We start from the raw sequence: 12,857 nt of genomic DNA on the forward strand, positions 1-12,857 counted from the left end.
TGGCTTTGTTCAGCTTCCTATAATCCATACAAACTCTCCACCTAGTGACTGTTCTAGTGGGAATAAGCTCATTCTTCTCATTTGCTACCGGGCTTACCCATGAACTGTCAGAAATATGGTAGATGATCCCTGCATCTAGCCACTTAAGAATTTCCTTCTTCACTACTTCCTTCATGATTGGATTGAGGCGTCTTTGTTGCTCGACCGTAGGCTTGCTACCTTCCTCTAGCAGAATTTTATGCATGCAATAAGAAGGGATGATTCCCTTGATATATGCTATAGTCCATCCAATTGCCGATTTGAATTCTCTTAGAATCCTCAAAAGCTTTTCCTCGTCACTACCTGAAAGGTCAGATGCAATAACAGGCAGAGTAGATGCATCACCTAAAAACGCATACCTCAAATGCTCAGGTAAAGGCTTAAGCTCAAGAGTAGGAGCTTCCTCAATAGATGGCTTGAGGCGTTTAGGAGCTTTGCTCAATTCCTCCATTCCAAGAGATTCAAAAGGAATATCAATCTACCTTTTCCAGGGAGAAGCATTCAAATATTGCAATTGTTCTTCACCTTCGTCGTCTCACTGTCTGAATTTCCCAATAAGGCTTTCTCTAAGGCATCAGACCTTAGCAATTGATCAAGTTCTGAAGTAACCATAGAATCGACCAACTCCACTTTTAAACACTCCTCATTATCAGTAGGAAATTTCATAGCATTGAACACATTAAAAGTCACATCCTGATCCCGTACTCGCATCGTGAGCTCACCATTCTGCACATCTATCAGAGTTCGTCCAGTTGCCAAGAAAGGTCTTCCCAAGATTATGGGAATCTTCTTATCTTCCTTGAAATCCAGAATGACAAAATCAGCAGGGAAGATGAGTTTATCAACCTTGACCAAGACATCCTCCACAATACCTCGCGGATACGTAATAGAACGGTCGGCCAATTGCAAGGTCATATAAGTTGGTTTCGGATCAGGCAAGTCCAACTGCTTGAAGATTGACAAGGGCATCAGATTGATGCTAGCTCCCAAGTCACATAAGCATCTATCAAAAGACACTTTTCCAATAGTACATGAAAGAGTGAAGCTTCCAGGATCTTTAAGCTTCGGAGGCAACTTATATTGCAGCACAGCACTGCACTCCTCCGTGAGAGCGATAGTCTCTAAATCATCTAGCTTCACTTTCCGAGAGAAAATACCTTTCATAAACTTTGCATAACTAGCCATCTGCTCAAGAGCCTCGGTGAAAGGTATGTTGATATGAAGTTTCTTGAAAACCTCCAGAAATTTCTCAAATTGCTTGTCCAGCTTTTTCTTCTGCAACCGCTTCGGAAAAGGCGGTGGAGGATAGATCTGTTTCTCCCCTGTATTACCCTCAGGAGGAGTGTGCTCAACAGTAGTTTTCCTTGATTTCACTTCTACTTCCTGCTGCTCTACTTTTTTCTCAACCTTAGCTTCTTCAGTCAACTTTTGAGTTTGTTCGGGATCCGCAACCTTTCCAGACCTTAACGTGATTGTCTTTACCTGCTCCTTAGCTTCCATCTTTCCTGGCACTTCAGTGTCACTAGGTAATGTACCAGGCTGACGATTAAGCAAAGCATTGACAATCTGCCCAATTTGATTTTCCAAGGTCTTTATAGAAACAACTTGGCTCTTGCACATAAGCTTCAACTCCTCTAGTTCAGATTTTTCATTAGCTTGTTGCAGCTGAAGTTGTTGTCTTGGTGCATATTGTGGTTGGTGAAAACCTGGGGGTTGTACTGCTTAGCTGGATACTGCTGATAAGGCTGTTGAACCGCATTCTGAGCGTTGCTCCAGCTGAAATTAGGATGATTGCGGTTGTTAGGATGATAGGTGGCTGGCACTGGTTGTTGCGAATGCTGAAAATTGCTCACAAACTGAGCCGATTCACTAGAAATAGCACACTAATCAGTCTCATGGGCTCCAGCACAAAGTTCACAGACACTGGTGATTTGATTAACTCCATAATTAGCCAAAGAGTCCACCTTCATTGTCAAAGCCTTAAGTTGGGCAGCGATAGCAGTTGCTACATCCAACTCCAGAATTCCTGCAACTTTTTCCTGAGCAGCCTTTGGGAAGGATTCTGGTACTCGTTAGCAGCCATCAGCTTAATAAATTCATAAGCTTCATCGTAGCTCTTAGCCCACAAGGCTCCTCCTAATGCTGCATCCAGCATGGGTCTAGAAGTAGCACTCAATCCATTGTAGAAGCAATTAATAATCATCCAATCAAGCATGCCATGGTGTGGGCACTTCCTTAGCATCTCCTTATATCGATCCTAAGCCTCACACAGAGATTCTCCAATTTGCTGAGCAAACTGAGTAAGAGCATTCCTGATTGCAGCAGTCTTCGCCATAGGGAAGAATTTAGTGAGAAACTTTTGTGCCAGATCTTCCCATTTAGTGATAGACCCTGGTGGTAGAGAATATAACCAGCTCTTAGCCTTGTCCCTTAGAGAGAACGGGAAGAGTCACAACTTGATAGCATCTTCAGTCACATCATTAAACTTGAAGGTGTCGCAGATCTCGATAAAATCCCTGATGTGCATGTTGGGGTCTTCAGTAGGAGAACCCCCAAACTGAACTGAGTTATGTATCATCTAAATCGTGCTTGCTTTGATCTCAAAATTGTTAGCCCTGATGGCTGGTCTGACGATGCTCGACTGAATGTCATTAATCTTGGGCTGAGAATAGTCCATCAAAGCCTTCGGATTTTCTGCTTGATCTTCCATCGCTACTATAACTGGTTCTTCGACTTTCTCTTCTTCTTCTACCTTCTTTTCTTCCTCAAAAACTTCCCTTCGAACCACCACAAGTTCTTCCTCGACTTTATCCAGAGTTCTCTTACGTGTACGCGAACGCGTATGCATACACCCTCGTTAGAGCACCTGAAATAAAACAAGAAAACAGATAAGTAACAATGTCCGAGTCAATGAACTTTAACGACCACTGATGGAAAGCACATAAACTATCAATTAACACTGCAGTCCCCGGCAGCGTTGCCAAAAACTTGTTAGTCGCTAAACACGCGCTAATAATACACGCAAGTATAGGAGTTCGCAAGTAGTATATAATCTTTTCTAGTTCGTTCCCACAGAGACTGTATTGGTTAACTAATTAATTCATGCACCTAAGCAACAATGTATGGTTATTATTCAATGCTAAGATGATAACTAATTGAGATTGTTATTAACTAAGAATTAAACTAATAATTATAACTACGAGAATAAGATTGATTGAATTAATATATATGACAAATATGGGATTCTAACTTCATTAAATACTTCATTCAATAGCTTTTTCATTCTTAACCTTAGCATGCAATGGTGATGATACTAATCAGATAACACGAAACTGATAAACGCCAACTTTCGTTGCACGAGTACCATACTATCAGACATCTACAAAAGAGATAGAAGCTGAATATACACCAATTATATTGAGACCCTATATGTCTATAGAATTTGACAATATAACGGTTTAAGCACAAGTTATCTATCTTGATTACACATGGTAAGTAAGATGGTTAAAATTACCTACGAATCATGCATAACAATAAATGAACCTATGCTAGCATGGCAAGTTCTAAATCCTTAAATCCACTTTCGCTTCATTAAGAATTAACACGTTATCTTATAAGTTCGCGGCGCTCATAAGACGAATAAGCACAACCAATACTAGGTTATCATACAATCACCGCACACTAAGGCATCAAACGAATTAACTAAAGAAATCCATAAATAAATCCGCTAAAACCCCACGATAACGATTAGCCCATAATCGGACTCATTATCAACATGGGTTCCGATGAAAGCATGGTAAAACAAACGTAGTCTTTATAACAAATAATTAAAACCAAGTACAAAACAAGAGTATAGGTTCAACAAAACAAGAAACGAGCATCCAAGACTACAACTCAAAACAAAGATTCACAAGAATAAACTAGATCGTCTTCGTCTTTGTTGAATTGTGCTATAGGTCTCTTGTCATCTTCTCCTTTGCGCTCTGTCCCGATATCTCTTAAAAAACGACCTAAATTATACTTATATAGCATCCCAAGTAAGATAGAAGTCCTCCCAATTGTAAATCAATTAGAATTAGGATTCTGAAGTCCCGACTTGGCACGGCCGCGCGCTTCATCGGCCTGGGTGCGCTGGCTCGCTGACAAATGGGCGCGGCCGCGCGCTATACCAGCGCGGGCGCGCCGTGCTTCTGGAAAAACTTCTGAATTTATTCAATTCCTGTTGCAAACAAGTTGGCTTCCGGAGCTTTATTTTTTAGACACCATCCTAACACCATATTAGCATCAAAATAATGCTAATTCACCTTAATCCTCAATATATGCCTGAAATGCAAAAACACTACAAAACACATCAAAAACACAAAAAACTTGAGTACAAAACATCAATCCAAACCTTTATGGAGCATTATAAAGTGTCATAAATGCCACTCAATACCTAGCCCTTTTCGGGGCTTCCCCGACGATACGCATAACTTCTCTAGTATAGGATTTCCTCGAGTTTTTGGATGAGCCCGCAACAGTTGGTCCTCCAAAAATTGTATTTATCACTGGCCCTCGGGGTCGTGGTCCTCCAAAGATTGCATTTATCACCAGTCCCCTGGGCTGGGGATTTCGCCCCTGATCGTCTTGATCCCTCCTACGATCATTGAAATTCTTTCTTCCATTGTTATTCCTATCTCCTCCATCTCCAGTATACTTGCTCAACCTTCCTTTTCGAATGAGGAACTCTATTTCATCCTTCAATTGTCTACACTCGTCGGTGTCATGACCAGCATCATTGTGAAATCTGCAATATTTGTTCTTATCTAGTTTGGTAGGATCAGCCTTCAGAGGCTTAGGCCAACGAACATCTCTATCCTTCTCAATTTCCATCAAGATCTGACTTCTAGGAGCATTCAACTTATCATATTCGGTGAACTTTTGTCCAGGTCCTCCCTTCTTCGGGGTTGAATCGTTGTTTTGCTCAGTTCTAGGATACTTGTCCTTAACAATATATTCCAGATCAGTTTTTCGCTTCTTGCCACCAGCGGGCTCGTTATTTACTACAGTCTTCCTCATGCTCTGCTCCACTTTGATGTACTTCCCGGCCCTATCTTGGAGCTGCAACATGCTTTCAGGGGGCGCTTAGCTAATGACATCTTGAAGAATTCGTCCATAGTTCCCTGTTGCAGTGCTATCATAGCTACCTTGTCATCAGGGTCTGGGACCTTCAAAGCTTCCTTGGTGAAACGATTCAGATAGTCTCTCAAGGACTATTTTGCTCCCTGCACAATGCTCATGAGGGATGCCGAACTTTTCTCATGCACTCTCCCACTGATGAATTGCTTAATAAAAGCTTGACTTAGCTCTCTGAAGGACCAATAGAATTCGGAGGCAAACGGCTATACCATCTTTGAGCCATTCCCGACAGGATTTGAGGAAACGGCCGACACTTAATAGCGTCGTTCATGGGCTACATCAATAGTGCATTAGAGAATGTCCTGACATGATTAGCGGGATCTCCAGTGCCATCATAAGCTTTGATGGTGGGCATCTTAAACTTCCTTGAGATATGGGTATTCATTATCTCTTCAGTAAATGGTGGAGTGGGATCATCAGGATCTCCTAGGGGCAGAAGATCACTTGGATCAGCCCTTGGGACAACAACCCTTCTTTGCTGTGGACCATCCAAGTCTATGATTGGAGGAGGATTTCTCCTCCTCGGCGGTAGTGGGGGTCAGGTGCGCCTCCAGGTCGCGCTTCAGCCTTTGAATCTCAGCCTCGTGAGCCCTAATTCTCTCATGCACTTATTGGGGATTCGTCTCTCGGGTGCTCCTAGGACGCTGATTACCATCAGGTATCGGCTCTTTACCAGCACGCCTCCTTCTTGGGGCCACATCATCATCCGAAAATTCGGAGTCTCTCTCAGTGTAAAGGCCATAAAATTCTTGATCCTACGGGATAGGAGCCAAACCACGTATATATTGGGACGTCTTCCCTTGTGCTTCACTCCGATTAGCATATCCACTTCCTCCAACCTCAGGGTATATGGGCATCCCATATGGGGGGTTAGTGGTCACAATAGTAGAATACTCATACCTAACGGGTCGAGTATTTATAGGTGCATGTAGCTGTTGAAATTGGGGATTCGTCCCTTGTGCCTGAGGCTCGGTTGCCCCTATCGGGGTTCCTCCTTGGGTAGAGGCATAGGACGAGTGTGGGGGTATCTCCACCGTTGACGAAATCGTTTGAGTTGTTCTAGCTGGTGTTTCTTTGGGGGAGCTGTTTCTACTCCATGTTCTTGTTGGATTTTTAACGCAGAGGGGGCATGGCAAAACACTTTTACACATATAAAATCCAAATAAAAGCATACAGATCATGAATAAAAATTCGAGGGATCGAATCTAACCTTTTAAATTAATTCGGAGACAACGATCAGAGATTCTTAGCAGTTGCTCCTCAAGTGTGAAGCACTCCACCAGTTGTTAGGGCGAAAACACGCGCTAATATTCACGCAAGTATACGCGTTCGCAAGTAATATAGAATATTTTCTAGTTCGTTCCCTCAGAGACTCAGACTAAATTATTGTCTAATTAAACTCACTCACCAATGTATGATTACTTCTCAATGTTAAGATAATAACACTTAAAATTGTTGATTAAATATTAACTATAATTAACTACTTAATTAACCACTTAACTAACACTTCAATTTATCAATAATAAAACACTCATGAGATCACAACTTCATTATTACTTCCTTCTATAGCCATTGTTATTACCTTTAGCATGTGACAGTGATGATATTAATCGAATAACACAAAACTGATAAAAGCCAACTTTCATTGTGCTAATACCATTCTACCAAGCATCCACAATTAAGATAGAAGTTGAATAGTCATCAATTATGTTGAGTTCCTATATGTCTACAGAAATTGACAACACAACGATTTAAGCTCAAGTTATTCCTTTTGATTACATAGGGCAAATAAAACTGTTAGAGTTACCCACTAATCATGCTCAACGTACATGAACCTATGCTAGCATGGCAAGTTCTAAATCTCAAGATCCACCGTCGCTTCACAAGAGATTAACACCCTATCTTATATGTTCGCAACGCACATAAGACGAATAGCACAACCAATACTAGATATCATGCAATCATCACACACTAAAGTATTAAACCATTAACTAAAGAACTCCATAATAAATCCGTTGCAACCCCATGATCACGATTAGCCCATAATAGAACTTATCGCCATCATGGGTTCATATGAAATCATGACAAACAAACACAAGAAAATAATAACTAAACTAATTATATTAAAACAGAGTACGTCACAAGAGTAAATAAGTCAAAGCAAGAAAACTAGCATCCAACGTTACAACGAAACAAGAATCACAAGAAAATATGCTTCCTCTTCGTTGCGGTGTGCTAAATCGGTCTTCTTCCTTATCTCCTTCGCTTCTTGCGTAAAACACAATCTAAAACATAATCCCCTTAATACTCTATGTGAAAACGTCTCAAATCTACCTATATAATAGTCTCATAAAACTCAGATTACATAGAAGTTGGAAGCCAAACAGAAGTAGAAGTCTAAAATAATTTATCTTTTTCCCCGACCCTGCGCGGCCGCTCAGCATAGCTGCGCGGGCGCGCAGGTTGCTGCGCGGCCGCTCAGCATTGCTGCACGGGCGCGCAGGCCTCTACTGGAAAAAATCCAGGTTTGCTCCGTTTCTTCGCCGTAATCTGCCCATTCCTTTCCTCTCGCAATGGTGAACATATGCTAAGGCTTATTCTTGATGATTCCTCCCCCGAAATGCAACTAATACCCTGAAATGCATAAACACTAGAAAAACGCATCAAACACACAAAATACTTGATTTCAAGACACCAATTTAAGCCATTTTAAGACGTTCTAAGTGGTATAAAATGCCACTTATCACACCCCCAAACTTAAATCGATGCTTGTCCTCAAGCGTCACAGACTCAAAAACAAATAAAAATATGCATGAATGCAATCTATATGAAAATGCAACGATCCCCCTTACTACAATTAACCAACCAAATTGCCACATCTCAACGAATGCAGTTAGACAACTAAAGATCAATAAACTCATGCAAACGGACATACAGCCAGAAACGTGGTGTGTGCAAATGCTTAACAGATATGCTTCGGAACTAGACCAATTATTATGACTAGACTATCCTCAAGGCAATCCTACGATTATACAAAGAATAAAAATTCTAGGCACAAAGTGATATACAACACTACAAGAATTCTGGAGCTTACTACGGAATCGTGCTTTTTATTTACAACTCAAATGCTTATTTGACCGTGCAATGAGTGAGGTCCACAAAAGACTTATACAATGGTATCCATGTAACGAGCGTTAGGTTAGCGGATCCCAGACTCTAAAAGCCTTAGGTCGCTAGGCACAAAGTCCCCTAAGAACTTAATAACTCGAATACCAAAGAGCCCACTCTTGATCAATTATGCAATTTTTTTTTTTTTAATAACTTCTGAGCAAGTGCGTTTCGCTCCATCTTGCTCAACCCTAGACTACTCGCAACATATGCGAGCCGGCTACTAGCCATTTGACGCCTAGCCACAACTAGCAACAACTTCCATATTTTTTCTCCAAAATTTTTTCTTTTTTCATGTCTTTATCACTAAGAACCTATAATCAAATTCTAAGCATAATAAGTATATTGACCTTGAAAACAACCAAATCATAACAACAATCTAGCCCTTACGCATTCTTTAAGACTTAGTGGACTTACAATTATTTCTAGCATGCATATCAACCTACACAACTTAATATCACTTTAATGCTATCACTACACTCGCATCAATATCACAATTCAGTCGATAACTTATTGCAAAAGGGATCATGGTAAATGCATGAGCTACATGACATTCATAAAAAAAAAACTAAATGGCATAAATTATGCAACTATATGAACTAAACTATCATGAATATGCAACTAAATGACACACACAATATTCCTTAACTACCACCCCCAAACTAAAAATCTTCACTGTCCTCAGTGAAAGTAGTAGAAAGGAACACAGGGTATACCTACTCGGAGTCATCATCATCATCACCCTCAGTGGGTGGAGTATCAGGCGGTGGGTATGCAGAGTCCTCACCAAAAACTGGCCACTGGATATCAGCTCCAAGGCCTCGAAAAGCAGTCCCTAACGCAAGGGTGAGCTCCTGAGCAAACCTGCTCTGCGTCTCATACATGGCATCCATCCACCGTGAAAGCCTCCTATACTGGGCATCACCCATCCCAGCACCCTCCTGAGCTCTCGAAGAACCAGCCTCACCACGCCCTGGCCTAGCCATAGTAGCACCTCGTGCTGGACGCCCTCCTGGAAGACGATAACCCAGCCCATGCTCCTCAGGCTCACCACCGGTCCACTCCTGCATCCCATTCAGAGTGCCAGAATCAATCGGAGCTGCTGGCAACTGCAACTGCTCATGAGCCGGCCAGTTCACTCCCACTGCTCGGCATAGCTTCGTAACCGTAGATGCATAAGGGATGTTCATATGCTTTGCTCCCCTCAAAAACTTCAGAATTCCTTGGTAGATAAACTCACCAAGGTCCACATAGTACTCCTCATTCAGAATTCCCCACAACAGCTGTGCTCTCTCAACTGTGACCTCGTGTGCATGCGAAGAAGGCAAAATATTAGCACAAATAAATGCATTCCATGCACGGGCATACCTGTTCATGGCGATCGCCGGAAAGTGACGATACTCATTATTGCCTGGACTGCGGGTCCAAACTGTGCCCGGTCGATAGAGAGTCGCACAAATCAAATCCAAGTCAAAATCCTCAGCAGTCTTTTCATTCCAGTTCTCCTCCTCGGGCTTCCTCTCTCGCTGTCCAATCACACGGCGAATCACCGCAGGATGATAATCAACTGTCAGCCCACGGACCACAGAAAACCCATTCCTTTCAGCCTTCGCGTTCGCGTAGAACTCGCGAACAACGCTCATCGGTACTGCTTCGGGTGACTCACAAAAAGCTATCCACCCCTTCTCTGCAATCATGGGCAACAACTCACCATCCCTCCCTGATGGTAAAAACCCCCTCTCCTTCAGAATCGGCTTCCCCAACAGCCTAGTGTACTCCTCCTCCGCAGCTCTGTCAGTTAACCGAGGCCTTGCAGCAGTACCCCTCGATGAATCAGCAGTAGGAACTGTGTTGCTGCTGTCAATAGTGCGTGCTCTCTTGGGTGCCATTGATTCGTGAATAAAAGTGTGTAAGAACTGATTTTTGATGTTTGTGAGAGGGTTTAAGTGTAGGAAGTTTTGTGGGAGATATGTAGGATAGGTGTATGTATATATAGGGTGTGGATTAGATTAGGGTTTGGGAATTAAGGGATAAAATGATGGGGTAGTGGGAACAATTCGTGGGTTTATGGGCTAAAATTGTTTTTGTGTTTTTGTTTTGTTTTTTTTTTTCTGAACTGTAAAAAATTTTCTGGAACTCGACCCCTGCGCGGCCGCTCAGCATAGCTGCGCGGGCGCGCAGAGGGTGTCTGGAAAAAAAAAATTCAGCCCCTGTTTTTTGATTTTTTTTTGTTTTTGGATAGGTTATTAACTTCTAAGAGTTCCTGTAACAACAATTCATGGGTTGCCTCCCACGCAGCGCTTCTTTTTCGTCATTAGCTTGACGTTCCGTACCTTTCTCAAGTAGTCAACAAAATGGCACTAACCACCTCTCGGTTTGCCATGTCCCCATAGTAGTGCTTTAACCGCTGACCGTTAACCTTGAATGCTTGGTCCGAATCATTCTCAAAAATTTCCACCGCTCCATGTGGAAACACAGTTTTGACAATAAAAGGTCCAGACCACCTTGATTTCAACTTCCCAGGAAAAAGTCGGAGCCGAGAGTTGAATAAAAGAACTTGTTGCCCTGGCACAAATAACTTAGGATATAGCTTCCTATCGTGCCACCTCTTCACCTTTTCCTTATACATTTTGTTATTCTCGTACGCTTGAAGTCGAAATTCATCAAGTTCATTAAGCTGAAGCATTCTTTTCTTACCAGCTGCATCTAAATCCGACTTCAATTTCTTCAATGCCCAGTAGGCCTTATGCTCAAGCTCCGCCGGTAGATGACATCCCTTACCGTACACCAACTGAAACGGTGACATCCGAAGTGGAGTTTTGTATGCTGTTCTGTAAGCCCAAACAGCTTCATCGAGCTTTAAAGACCAATCCTTCCTTGACGGACAAACAACCTTCTCTAGAATACGCTTTATCTCTCTGTTAGACACTTCCGCTTGACCATTTATTTGTGGATGATAGGTAGTAGCTACTCGATGATTCACATTATAACGCTGCATCATAGAAGTGAACTTACGGTTGCAAAAATGCGATCCTTCATCACTTATGATTACCCGAGGTGTTCCAAACCTTGTGAAAATTTGCTTATGAAGAAAATTTAGCACTGCCTTTGCATCATTTGTCGGTAAAGCTTTAACTTCGACCCATTTTGAGACATAATCGACTGCCAGCAAGATGTACTGATTATTGCAAGACGAGATAAAAGGCCCCATGAAATCGATTCCCCATACATCAAAGACCTCGACTTCAAGCATCACATTTAATGGCATCTCATCCTTTCTTGACAAATTTCCCACTCTTTGGTAACGATCACACCTTAAAACAAACTGATGAGCATCCTTGAACAAAGTAGGCCAGAAAAAACCTGCTTGCAGAATACGAGCTGCCGTCTTCTCACCTCCATAGTGTCCACCATAAACCGTGGAATGGCAGTCTCGTAATATCCCCTCCGTCTCACAGAACGGGATACATCTCCTGATGATCTGGTCAGCTCCCTGTCTAAACAAATATGGTTCATCCCACATATACCACTTCACCTCATGCAGAAACTTCTTCTTTTGAGCGGATGTCAAATTAAGAGGCATTATATTGCTGACGAGATAGTTTACAATATCTGCAAACCATGGTTCTTCCTCCTGAATTGCAAACAACTGCTCATCCGGAAAAGATTCATTGATTAACGTCCTATCTTGTGAAGTAGAATCGGGATTCTCCAACCTAGAGAGATGGTCAGCTACTTGATTCTCAGTACCTTTTCTATCTTTGATCTCTAACTCAAACACCTGAAGTAAAAGCACCCAACAAATGAGTCTCGGCTTCGAATCCTTCTTAGAAACCAGATAGCGAATAGCTGCATGATCAGTGAATACTGTTACTTTCGTGCCAAGCAGATAAGATCGAAATTTCTCAAAACCAAAGACTATAGCCAAAAGCTCCTTCTCAGTAGTGGTGTAGTTCAATTGGGCACCATTTAAAGTCTTACTCGCATAGTAGACCACATGGAAGAGATTTTTCTTGCGCTGTCCCAGAACTGCACCTACCGCATAATCACTCGCATCACACATCATCTCAAACGGTTCTGTCCAATCTGGTGCTGTAATAACTGGTGCAGTGATCAAACTCTTCTTGAGAGTCTCGAATGCTGCCAAGCATTCATCATCAAATTTGAACGGCACATCTTTCTCAAGCAAATTGCACAACGGCTTAGATATCTTTGAAAAGTCCTTGATGAATCGCCGATAAAAACCCGCATGACCAAGAAAACTACGGATTCCTTTCACAGAATTAGGTGGGCGAAAACACGCGCTAATATTCACGCAAGTATACGCGTTCGCAAGTAATATAGAATATTTTCTAGTTCGTTCCCTCAGAGACTCAGACTAAATTATTGTCTAATTAAACTCACTCACCAATGTATGATTACTTCTCAATGTTAAGATAATAACACTTAAAATTGTTGATTAAATATTAACT

The 12,857-nt window shown here is 41.9% G+C and overlaps 1 non-coding gene across 1 annotated transcript; it reads left to right on the forward strand.

Annotated features, from left to right (window-relative positions):
* Positions 1–2,252: 2,252 nt before the first annotated feature.
* On the forward strand, positions 2,253–2,359 carry LOC141716264 (small nucleolar RNA R71). The gene has a single exon (XR_012572979.1). It is a non-coding gene; the product is annotated as a small nucleolar RNA R71 (small nucleolar RNA).
* The last annotated feature ends 10,498 nt before the right edge of the window (positions 2,360–12,857 follow it).

Source organism: Apium graveolens, chromosome 3, assembly GCF_009905375.1.
Source record: "Apium graveolens cultivar Ventura chromosome 3, ASM990537v1, whole genome shotgun sequence".
In the NCBI taxonomy this organism is placed as follows: Eukaryota; Viridiplantae; Streptophyta; class Magnoliopsida; order Apiales; family Apiaceae; genus Apium; species Apium graveolens.